The sequence below is a fragment of the Alligator mississippiensis genome, chromosome 1 (assembly GCF_030867095.1).
Source record: "Alligator mississippiensis isolate rAllMis1 chromosome 1, rAllMis1, whole genome shotgun sequence".
NCBI classification, from domain to species: domain Eukaryota; kingdom Metazoa; phylum Chordata; order Crocodylia; family Alligatoridae; genus Alligator; species Alligator mississippiensis.
Window position 1 is genome coordinate 306,003,814 of NC_081824.1, and position 13,204 is coordinate 306,017,017.

The 13,204-nt window shown below is 45.2% G+C and overlaps 1 protein-coding gene across 2 annotated transcripts in view; it reads right to left on the bottom strand.

The window, feature by feature from the left end:
- The window catches only part of OTC (ornithine transcarbamylase), a 72,619-nt gene that overhangs the window by 18,343 nt on the left and 41,072 nt on the right, over window positions 1-13,204 (bottom strand).

The window sequence follows — 13,204 nt, forward strand, 5'->3', positions numbered from 1 at the left end:
TTAAACTGTATTTTATTGTAGTGATTGAGGCACTGATAGACTTCCAAATTGCTTTAAAATTGTAAATACATCAATAAAACACTGTGTTCAATTGATACCTATATATCTATCTATCTATCTATAGAGAGATAGAGAGAGAGAGAGAGAGAGAGAGAGAGAGAGAGTGAGTGGTGTTTCATTTTCATCATGGATTTGGGGGCTTTTAATCAGAGAATCTGCAATTTTTATCAGACAATTTGAGGTTTGTAAACAGAGAAAACCAGGATCCCTGCTGATTACAACCATTATGTAATCAGGGCAAAATATTTAGGTAAATTTGTGTAGATAGGTAAAACAATGACCTTCAGTGGTAGAGTTCATCCCTGCTTGAACTGGGATAATTTCCACCACTGCAAATAGCAGCTTTGCTGGTTTACACATGGAGTTTGTACCACTCTAGGTATTGATGACTGGAGGTGGAGCAAATCAAGGCTTCAGAAGGAGAAATCCTAAATGTATTTCTATACTCACCTAATCAGGACAATTGAAGACCCTTTAGAAAAGGCTTGCTTAAAAAGAATGTATCTGTATGTGCCGTAGACTACAGTACTTTTTGAAACATATGCTTTTTCCACAAAGCTAAGTATTCTTACTTATTCCCTTCTCCAAGTATGCCCCAAAGAACTAGTACTATTGTATTATTATACCCAAAAGCCTCTGCTATCAAACTATTGTTCCAGCCATTTGTATGAAACAAGTCAGTATTTGTCAAAGTTGGTAAACGTCCCAATTGTGTAACTATACGAACTGGCACCCTCATTGATAGCGTCTGTAGAAATGCCAAAAGACTGAACTGGAAGAGAGATTAAAAGTACTCTTTCACTCCTAGAGGTGGTCTCTCCAAAGTAAATATTTGTGGAGTTGTTCCAGGACAAAAATATCATCCTTTCTGCCAGTGACCACAGCGTATAATGTCAAAAATAGCAACGTTTGTAGAATTTAGAGTATTTTTGATCCAAGCCTGATAGGCCTAGTATATGACACACACTGTGGGTTTAAGACCAGTCTTGTTGGTGCCTGACTTCACCCCGGCTCCACACAGTCCTTTGGAAGGCTCTCAAATCTTCAGTAGCAAGTCCTGCATTGCCATTTTTGTTTCTTATAGTTTGCCTGGGAAGCAATCACATCTCCCTTCCATCCCAGCACAACTACAGATATTTCAGCAGCTGAGAGTTATAAGCACCTCATCCCATGACATACATCTGGTGGAAAGGATGTTTCTGGCATCCTACTCAGGATTTAGAGAATAAGACAGGACCTGGTGGTTACAGAAGGTATTGAATTGTAATAGCTGAACAACCTGTTCTAACTTGCCTTGTCACATCCCATCCTAATGGCACTGCTAGGAGGATGCCATGCCTGTGGTTTCAGGGATTAATTTCTAACTCTGGTTCAATGGTGACTGAGGGAAGAACTCCGAAATGGGAGCTCAGTGTCCCACAGAGCTTGGTTGGGACCATTGTTGTAAAGCAGACACTTCAAACTACAAACTGTGGAGTTTGAAGCACCAGCAGTTGGCTATAAAAAGCTGGCTGCTCCTGCAGTGTTAGCTCTATCTTATTTCCAGCTGCTAAATTGCATTAGAAGGAACAAAAATCTATTCAGTACTTTCCTCCTTTCATCTCTGTTCCACATAATGATCTCTATATTGAAACATACTCCATATGTAAAGCTTGGAAGCTTGTGCTGAACAAAACCCAGTGAAGGGAGCACTCAGGAAATACAAGCTACTGTATATGGTTTGCACCGCCTGTTTTTCTACTTCAGAGTTTAATGCTTTATTGTACACCTGAAATGTTTTCCCCCCAATGGTTACCAGAATCTTCACCATAAGGCCAGAAAAAGTTACCTGTTTACAGCTAATCCTTAGGCAGCTTTTTTCTCATCTTGACAAGTCCCCAGCCCTACTGTGCTGATATAGGTCTTATATCCAGTTGACCAAAAAGGATCTCCAGTTTTCCCTTAAATTTTGAGCATGAATGCCAGATACTTTGGTTGTTTAGTAAAACCAGAAGAAAATAATGCACTTGGAAAGTCTGGAGTCCGTTCCCTAGGTAATTGCATTTCTTTGGCAAGCTTGTGATTGCTTCTGAAATACAACCGAACTTGGCTTCATCTCTTTCTCCGAAAAGACCCTGTTAAATGATTAATGTTGACCAGACAATCTATTTTTTCCATGCCTATACTTATTTTCCATATTTCATTCTGCTCTTCCTATTGGCTGCAGCTAATCAGAAAATCTCAGAAAAATGCAAACTGAGCACACATCATTTGGTGGTTTTGTTTGGTTGGAGGAGTTTATTTCAGTTTATCAGGAAGATTCAGGTCAAGCTAACCCTCTGGTTCAGCATATGAGCCCCAGTTTGGCATTGGTTTACCACCCCCTGCCCCAACTATGGAAGCTGGTAACAACCCATAGCTCTATCCACTATGCATAATAACTTTTGGACCGTGACAGGGTTTTCTATAAGCTACCAAAATATAAATAATAACAAATACTATCAAACAAATTATATAACTATAATGAGCTCTGTAAGCAATATGGTTAATGGTAAAGGAGTTAATATAGAATATACAGTGGCCATTTCTGGTGCAGGTGATAGAATAAGAATTGTGCTATTGAATGTTGTTAAAGAAAGTCAGCTTACAAAGTCTCTGGTGACAAGTTAGAGGAACATTTTACAAAGTTCTGAAAGGAAAAGTCAAAACTGAAGTGATAAGAGAGTAAGAGATAAGCAAAAAGCAGCATAGGATTGTCATGACATAACGTGTCCAGCATTTATCATCTGTGCCAGGGTTTGGCCACCTATGTATTGTGGGCTGGATACTGCCCACAAAGAGATTGGATCTGTGGTTCCCCGTGGTGGCCTGGGGAAACTGGTGGCATGTAGGCCTCCCCAGCTTGTTCCTGTTCTCCCTGCACCATGCCATCAATCTCCTCCACAGTGGGCTCACAATCCTGCAGCAACTGGTGGTGCAACCTCATGACCTCATGGCCTGATTGGCCCCTCCCCATTGCCATTTGGAACAGGACGTTCACAAAATCACATGGGGAAGCATAGGAAGGGTGGTTTGCTATGGAAGGGTGTGGAATGGCAGGGAATGGCAACCTACAGTGGGGATCACGTTATGAAGATCAGCTCCCCATTTATAAAGTGTTGCAACACTTACGAGAACAAGACAATTGTTTGGCAATGGCAGAAACAGACAAGCTGCCTCAAAAAATCTGTTAGCTGCCCTTGATATTGAAAGTTCAAACTAACAAGTTTCATTTTTGCTACTCTGTGGGGACAATGGGGTAAATGACCATTATAAACAGTTATTTAACTCTGCACCTAGCAGGCACCATGATCCCCCTGAGAAAATCATTCATATTATGCCTAATTTATTCTCTATAAAAAGTGATACAAGAAATATTTAATAAGTGAAATAAGAACAATTCGTGCGACTGGTTACACAAGCTGGCCTGCACATGTGTGTTAGCTGACTTTGTCTAGCGAATTTAAGATTTAAATGTTCCAGTACTGTTCATCAGCCAAGCACTGCAGAATATGTAGTAAGTTAGAGTTTATATTCAATCTTGGTGCTCAACTTTTTGTACTGCAGGCCAGATGAGCAGTGCCCAGTCAGGCCATGGGCTGGATCCAGCCGGTGGTCCCTGTTGGTACTGGATTTATGACAGGGGTACTGGATTTATGACACTAAATTTAGTGATCAGGGGTTCCAATGGGCTGGACTTGTGATGAGCCCTTAACTATTGTTCAAATGTTACCCATACCCTCTCTGACTCGGCCTTTTGCATCAGCATTCCCTAACTCAACAACTGAGTTCTAGCCAATCAAATGTAAGCAGGTATCCCATGTTGGGGCAAGGGAATGTGTGGCCCGAGATGCCTGTAAAACACTTTACTCAGCATTCCAGGTAGCATTCCATTCCGCAATTAGCACCTCATCTGATTGTCAAGATGGCTGTCTAGACCAGAGAAACATCCCCTCCTATACAATGGGCAATGCTTTCCTCATCATCCCAACCAGATTGCTTAGTGCCATAGTAGCACCACCAGTGCCCCTCCATCCTGTAAGATTGCCTGTAGAAATACCAAGGGTCAGGCCCTTCCTGTGCAAAGAGCATGCCTGGTCTCTATCAGGATGCCACCATTTTACTCCTTGTTCTAGATCAGAGGTGGGCAATTATTTTGGGCAGGGGGCCGCTTACTGAGTTTTGGCAAGCCATTGAGGGCCACATGACAGGCAGCCAGGGACAGATAAATATTAATTTTCTAAATTTTTTAGGGGCCCCACGGGCCAGACAGAATGGCCTGGTGGGCGTCATTTTGCCCACCCCTGTTCTAGATCTTTGCACAAATGGTCAATCCAGCTTTCTCAGCCTTTGGCATGGCTAAACTCTTTGAGGCCCTAGAGGTGATGGTCAACACGATGCAACATTTTCCTGTACCCACTTTGCAGATATTCCCAGCCTAATCAGTGTACAACCACTTACAGCAACAACATTATACAAACACAGCCAAATAAGCACCACAATTACTATGCATAACACCAGGGTTCGAATTACATTTTGACTCTTGGGGGGGTTTGCAAAATAAATTAAATCGGTTCATTGATTAACAAGTCCACCTATGTGATCAGAGACCCCTGAGGTATGATTTTCAAATCTTACAGAGGGACTCTCATCTCTTATGTGGGAGGGAGGGGGGAGGCAGTTGAGCTCTCAGGCTCCCCCAGCTCTGGCAGTCTTAGCCATGGTCTCTTTCAACCTTTTGACCTCTCTAGAGCCCTGGCCTTGCCTCTGGATTACCAGAGCCTTTGGTCTCTCAGGGCTTCTTCAGACCCGTTTGGTCTCCCAGATGCGTCCCCCAAACGTTGACCCCTGTCTGGGTTCTGGCCCTGCTCCTTGGCCAGTAAAACCTGGGCACCTGGCCCTGCAAACATTTGCCCCTGCTGGGCTTCAGATCTCTGGGATCTCTAGTCCCACTGATACTTGGCCTCTCTTGGGCTGTCAGACCTCTCATCAGGTCTCTCTCTCAGCACCACTTTGGGCCTCTGGGACCCATTTGGTCCCACTCTCTCCTGGCTCCTTCTGGACTACAAGTCACTGATTCTGCCTCACACCCCTTCTGGGCTGACAGTCTCTGGCTTTCCATGATCTCACGACCTTTGGCTGGGCCCTGCTCTTTGGCCCCCACTCTCAGTCCCCCTTTGGACTCTGTGGGTCTGTCCGCTCAAGCCCTTTCACAGATCTCTCATTCTCAGTCTCTCTCTCTAGCAGTTCTCTGAAATCCCCACACTTTCTTCTGGGCCTTAACATTCATTCTATGGGTCTCCCTTAACTTCTAGCCTTTTTTTCCTTGACAGACCCTTATAACTGATAGCACTTCTTTAACCACATCCTTCTTGGACTGCGGGCTTCACAATCCATGCTTGTCAGTGGCTCCTTCTGGCCTTGTTTTCTGCAAACCAATCCAGCAGAACACTGACTTTTTTCTGATAGCAAAGCTACTGCCTCCACAGTCTGGCTTACATTTACCACAGTGAACCCTGTTTTCAGGGTTTCCTTCTCATAACAACTAGATCCATCAACAAACCACATACAATCTTTTGGGAAATCTTTCAGTCCTAAAAAGAACTTCAAAATCCCACGTCTTCAAAAGCAGACAACATACTAAGACCCATTTTTTTTCCTTGACAGACCCTTTTATAACTCTGAGTTTTTGTAAATACTTCTGCCTTAACAAGCTGTTAGCACTTTTCTTTCTAGGATAGCCACGGTCTCCTCCCTCTCCAGGAATAGCAAAGACATCCCTCACCTCCATTACCAATGCACAAATCCTGAGAGTGTACACACTTACAATTCCAGCTGCCTCTTTGCAATTCATACAAACACGTTAGCACAATGAACCAAAGCAATGAGAAAAGAATGTGCAGCTGTCCAATAACATTACTCTTTTTCCCCATATCCCCTCCGAGCACATTAGGATGATTAGTCACTTCCAAAAATCAAATTTTAGTGGTGCTATCTGTTCACAGGGGCACACAGGATCACAAGACATCTCTGTTTCACACCCCCTGTCCCTGATCTTGGGGTGGGGCTAGATCCTTCCTGTTCTTCCTTCAACTGTGTCTGAGCTCCCTGAAGCTGCGTTGCCTGGTTAACATTCTGGCTCACCATAGCCTGCACCTGTAACTTCCAATTTATAGTCTCCAGTGCAAACACACAACACTGTTCCTGACACTCTCTTCAATGTTCTTCTGCATCTGAGCTACTTCAGTAACTGATGCCCTACATGCCATTAACAAACTCTGCAAAACAAACCCCTCCTTAGCAGAAGCAGCCCTCTCCTACGTGGTCTTAGTATGCTCTAAATGTTACATGTAGCTTCACTTTTAGATACCAGACTTCAAACTAACATGGCTAGCCATGTCTGTGCTCTTATAAGATGAAGAAATAGATTTTATTAAAGGTAATAAATAAATAAATAAATAAATAAGCCTGAGTCTTGTTTAGAGGCACACTTAATGTTTAACATTACTGAGTTTTTCATGTATATCTGTCAAATGAGTTTCATCTGTGAAACAAATCAGGCCAAATACTATGAAATAAATGTTTAGTGAACTTGAAAACAAGGGGAAAAGTGCTATTAAACTTCCTCAGATAGACTTCTCAGTCACGCTTAGATAACATAGACTTTCACCATCTCTGAAAATCTCATCAGAAACTCTATATTCTTTTACAGGTGTAGTGGGCCTAGAGGTCCCTTGGGCAGGCTTCTCCTCCCTGGTAGCCTACCCCTACCCACTTTCCTCTGGCACCCTAGTGGCCTCTCCCACCTTTCCTGCCATGGCTTATTGTTACCAGTGAAAAAAGTGGGAAGCAGCCCTTGGGTAACCAACGGAATACTCTAGACACTCTTCAGCAGCCTCCCCAAAGTCCTTTGGGCCTTTCAGCAGCCCTCGCAGTGTTCTGCTCCAAGTAGACTCCACAGCGCTGCCCAGGCACGGTTGGTGATCTGCGAGACAGGTGGGGTGGGTGGAACCTCACTATGGAGTGACCCTGTGCAGCTAGGAACGGTGGGGCCATGCGGGGATTCCTCGCCACTGTAAGCTGCCCCCCTGCTGCCTTGGCAATGTGCCCCTGTTGCTGCTTTGAGGAGTGCAGCCCTGCACCACAGCCTTCATTGCAGCCCCACGCACAGCAGGTGCATCTCCGGGGCAGTGGGGGGCGAGAAGCGGCGAGGAGGAGGTTTTCCACATGGCTCCTCTGCTCCCTGAAGCACCAGGTAGTGGGGGGAGAAGCAAGGCAGCAGAGAACAGCAGACCCCCTGCTTTCTCCCCCTCCCCACCGTGACCTGCCACTGCAGGGAATGGAGTAGCTGCACAGAAAACCTTCTCCTTGCCACGTCTCACCCCACGTTGCCCTGGCATTGAGCCCCCTTTGCACGGGACTGAAGTGAGGTCAGCAGCGTGGGACTCCTCCAGGGCAGTGGTGGGGCAGCTCACAGTGGCGAGGAGTCCCTGCATGGCCCTGTTGTCCCCAGCTGTGCTGAGTCATGCCCACTGGGCTCTGGAAGCCCCAGGGCAGGGAAGCAGGATGGGAACTCGAGCCCGCAGCCTGCACCTGCTCCGGATACAGTTCTGGAGGGCACGGCTCCCTCCTGTCCCCCCAGAAGTGCATGCAGCAGCGAGGAGCCGCCCCCCCCTTCCCTGGATGAGCCACCTGCAGCCCCATCCTGTTCCTCGCTAAGGCCCTGCAGCTATGCATTGCAGCCCCATCCCCAAACCCCACCTGGACAGGCAGCAGCCCACCAGCCCTGCCCAGCTCCCTCCCTGCAGAGGCCTGAATCCCTGTTTCCCCCACTTACCTCCTGGAGCTGCTCTGCCAGCTGCCTGGGGCCAATGCATGTCTCTGCACATGTTGCCCCGTCTTTCTGCCTTCCTCCCAACAGCCCTTTACCTGGGTTGGGGCATCAGTACAGGTGCCCCGCTGCCCGCTTAACCAAGTAGTTATTGCAATCCATTCTAACTGTTGAAGTGTTTCTACTGCGCATGTGCTACTTGGGCGATAAGGAGATCTCCCCGAAGTGCTTACTGCACATACTCAACTTTTTGTTGTGTACACGTAGTACATGAGTATAATCATGATCATGACATTGATCATGTCATTCTGAAACTGGTGGGACAGTGCCTGAGCACCCCGTATTGACCAGCCACCACTAGTGCTGCCCTCTTTTAGAGAGATCTCAGCAGTGTCCCCAAACTCCCTACAGCTGCCTCACTTTAAAAATAAGAAGAGCTTCCAAAACTCAAACTACTTAGCTTCCTCCTGGTCCTTGCCTGCCAAGCTCCTTTCCTGAATCTAGTGTGAACCAGTCAACAGCTCCCTTCCAGGAGTCAGACTTATAGGCTAGGGACAGACATTACACATAATGTAAGTGATCAGAAACTGGTTTAAACGTGTAACAGAACAGATGTTCAGTGCACATAAACCAGTTTGAAAATGGCTAAAACTGGTTTGAGATAAACCTGGTTGAGTGTAGTATCAGACTTAACTGATTTGGGTCAAACTGGTTTATGTCTGTCCCTTGTCAGTGTCACAACCCAATTAAGTAGTGCCCATGCCACAAGCAAGAGATACCACTCCGCACTAAGTCAACTAAGGGTTAACAAAAATTCTTGCTGGTAACAGCCTTTTCGCTGTGCTTGCCAACAAAAGAGATTTATAACTGCGACACTAACATGAAATGAAACTTTAACCTTCTGTGCTTTACATAAATCATTATAATTGGTCAGAGTAAAACAGGGAGTAGCCCTGTGATAATACCCGAGCGAAAACCACTATATAATTGGCGATTCTAATTAAATTTATGACGTGGCGAAAAGCAATTGGTTATCATACAAATAAAACCCGCTTACACTTCCATGAAGTCGGAGACCTCTGTACACACCTTGGAGATCTCTGAACATACGTGTCAGAGTAATTAGACAATTTGATCACTTGTCTAAGTTCTCCATCACCGATTCAATCTCAGATGTAAATCAACAACTGCCGGCCCGAAAACTTTTGCAGACTGACCTAATGAACTCTAAGCTGTAACTAACTAGGTATCTCTGACCTCCGTCATTCACCACCTTGATGGCGTAAGTAAACAATCTTGCTTTGCAACCGATAAGCGTCCGCCTAATTAATTCCACTCCAAGCATCACAAGTACCCGCCTGATGGGCCGTAAGGTCTCACGAACCCCTCGCTGCAGTGCACGGCAGCGACAGTCAGGAATTCCCCCCTCCCCTCTGCCTTGATGAGAGCTATCTGTATATTAGCTAGAACAGTGCTTCTCAAACTATCTGATGTGGCGGGTCGGCAATTTTTTTTCCAGTGGGCCAGGGACCGGTGCCTGGTTCAGCCAGTGGCAGCAACTGCGTTTAACAGTGCTACACAAATGCACAACCGGCTGTTTCTTTCTCTTTCCTCAGCTCACATGATGTGACATCACCTGGAGTGTTGGAACGTACGAACTCTGGTGCTTTGACATATCAATGTTATGCTTCTGAAAATATATTTCTTTCTTTCCTGGCAACTCGCTGAGGACCGGCGACTGGTGGCTCATGCACCGGCACCAGTCCGTGGACCACCACTTTGAGAAGCACTGAGCTAGAAGACCACATGCTGGCTATGGTCCATGCTGAATCAACAGGTAGAATCAACAAGTAGCTGGTAATATCCCTCTGCTTTATTTTTAATGGGATGATAAACACTGAGTTTGGGATGATAAACACTGTTATTAATTCCATGCTGGGCTAATCAGAGCATCCTTCTGGACCTGGCCATGCCTCCCCTCAGCTCAGTGCTGAGGAAGGGAAGGGAGGGCTGCTTTAGCACCCCTTGGCTTTGAGCCTGAGCCACTGCAGGCATGTACCTGCAAGTCTGGGATGTCTTTACAGTTACAAAGTGATTTAGCCTAGCCAGGTTAGACAAACCTGCAAGGATTGAATCAATTCAGGCTCAGACTTTTTAAATGTCTGTCCTTAGCCATATTGCCCTTGACTCAACCTCCTTCTGGTCACCTGGTCTCTGATTCTCAGGATTGGGCCTACGGGTTTTCCATTAGCCAATCTGCAGGCTTGCTGCTGTGCAACCTGCCTCCCCATGAACAGGTTCACAGCTCTGTAGCCAGCTTCTCTGTAAGGTGCCCTTTACACTGTTTTGCAGGTACTTAGCTCTGATGCTTGGCTGTATGCTCCGTAACAGGGGTTGGAGCCTCTGTTACACAGGAAACAGCAACAGGACTCTTTGGTACTCACTGTTCCAGTGGATTACCCTACCTGATTCCTTGGAAATGTACTGAGTAATTAAAAAGTGGTTTATGCAAATATCACACAGCATACAATATGATCCCTACTATTATATGAGAAACAAAACAAAACCAAGAAAAAACCTAAGGAGGACAGGACAAAAAAGGAAAGAGGGTATATAGCAATCCCCAACAGTCCATAGGTGACATGCTCACCCTTAGTGCATTGGCTTTCTGCTGGGTAAAAGGGCTGGACTTCTGTAAATCCCAGATCTGGCTGAGGTAGGATTCCCCTTGGCACAAGTAGTAGAGTCATCTAGACCCAGCACTCTGTCATCTAGACCCAGCACTCTTTCCTGCCTATGCAGGGGGTCAAACTCAATGATCTATTGAGGTCCCTTCCGACCCTAACATCTATGAATCTATGAAAAGGTCAGCATAAAGCTGCTTTGTAAATTTGGCCTAGAGAATAGACTGACAGCATTAGGGATGAGATGGGCACATTAAGATGGGGTGGTAGTGCTGTTCAAAGAGCTGCATCAGGATTGTAATGCAACCTTAACATCTCTCTTCCAATTCTAGGCCTGTTTGAATTATGTTGTGGTCTGTAATACCGTAGAATCTGAAAAGCATTAAATGTGGCTTAAATTTAACTTTCTATATTCTCCAAGTTTGGGACTGCACTTAGACAAAAAGAACAAAAGCTCAATTAACATGTCTCCGTCTTACCTCTCTAGGGCAGCAGTTCCCAAACTGTGGGTTGCGACCCCAAATGGGGTCGCAACATCAGCAGATGGAGTCGCGGGGGTGAACAGCTGTGGGTTGGGATTGAGGGGCCATGATGAGGAAATGGGTCCATGGGGTCATGCTGAGGAAAAGTTTGGGAAGCACTGTTCTAGGGGCATGGTCTTGCAGGAACAGGAACCAGGGGACAGGGCCAGCAGTCCCTTCAAAACACAAAAATGTAGGCATAAAGAAATGTGGAGGTGAATGTTACCCAGGCCACTTCTACTGTTTACTTTCTAACCTCCGTCAAAGAGACATCCCTAAATTACAGGTGGCAGTAGGGTAGTTAGTAAGAACACAGCTAATTAGTGGTGAATAGCAGGTGCAGTTATATAAACATGAGTCACATATAGCTGGTGAAAACTTGCTAACCACAGGTGGGAAAACAAGTGCTAACAGGTAGGGTATTTGTAAGAGAAAAACTATAATACAATTTTTTACAATTAACAGTTACACTCAGCATTTAAGTGAAACAAGAACTCTTTATTGTAGCCAAAGCTCTAGTTATGATTCATTTCCTTACACAATTTAAAGAGCTGACAAAAGCTAAATGTCTCCTAAAAGTACCTCATCTTAAGGTATGAGACTCATTTTAGTCTTGAGGTTAAATATATTCTCTAAAAATTTGGTGACCTGAGATTTTTATTGTTGACAACCACTTATATGAAAATATATTTGTCAACTTAAGGCTATAGTGAGAGCCTAATTCAACACTAACTGGATGGATTCCACAGTATTTCTCCATGAATAGCTTATTGTCTCTCTCATTGTCAGTCTTTGCCACACAATAGATTTCATTAGGTTTTGGCAGAAAGAGAGAGAGAGATGAACCATTTGAGAAATTAATTACAACCTTATCTGGGCTTTTCTCTTCACAAAAAAGAGAAAACAAGGTTCATGAGGCTTCAGCAAAAATTTTCAGCCAGCTCTACAATGTACTGAAGAATGAAGTCAGTTTGTCAGGTGGTGTAAATCAGCATCTCTCAGTTCACTTCAGTAGAAGTACACTGATTTCACCAGCAGGTGATCCGGCACGTTATAAGGAGCTCATTTTAGAGATGGGCACCACTAACCAAAGTTAGTTCAAATGGCAAAGTTATCCAGTGTGCAGGTGAGAAGAGGAAGGGTTCAATGCCAGAGCTTCTGTCCTAGGCCCCCATTAATTTAATTCCAGCTCCACTTACAGAAGTAAAATACTATTGAGTTATCATATGAAAGAGTAGTGCTCTACCTTTTGGCCCTGTGGGTGGGATGAATGACATGGGACTGTCCCACAGGCCAAATCGGGCTCCATGCACCAGAATAGGGCCCTATACCCCTCCCTTGTCCCAACGCACCTGGACTAGGCCTTGTGTGCTCCCAGCAGTCCCGCACAGCCTCCGCCCACCCAGTGAGCTGGAATCAGGCCCCTGCTGCATCCACTAGGCCCTGCATGCCCAAAACAGCAGGTAGGGCCACATTATTCAGACCACAGGGCTCCCCATTTATTCAGAAATTTGGCAGCAAGGATATGGCAATTGCTGCCACCATTCCCCCGCTGCCAATTTTCTGGACCTGCAGGGAGCCCAGTGTGCCAGATGGCACAGCTCTTCAGGCCAGATTTGGCCTGCGGGCCTAGGTTTGAGCACTCCTGATATAAAACACTGAATTAAAATTAGACCTACACAATATGCTCTTTATTCATTCCTCCTTGATTTAAACACGGCTTAAATGTTTCCACATTTAGGATCTGCTCTAGTTTAGCTAAATTGTTTCTCAAAGAAATCTACACCTTTCTAACAAAGACAAGGTCTGTTTCAAAAGTAATTAGGGCAGAGACTACTAAACAGATGTCATGTGTGTCCTGGGAGAAACCATTTTCTGCTGGGACAAAGTGTGATCATTCAGACATCCATGTCTGTTGTCTGGGGACAAACCTTAAAAAGGTTCATGGGTTAAGAAGCAGTAATCCTCCATCAGTGGATCAATGGCATAAAAGTGGCAGTGAATTCAGCCACTCACTACACATCAATCCCAGGACTTTTCTGTTTTGGGACAAACATAGGCACAACTTGTTCCTGGACAAATGCAATATC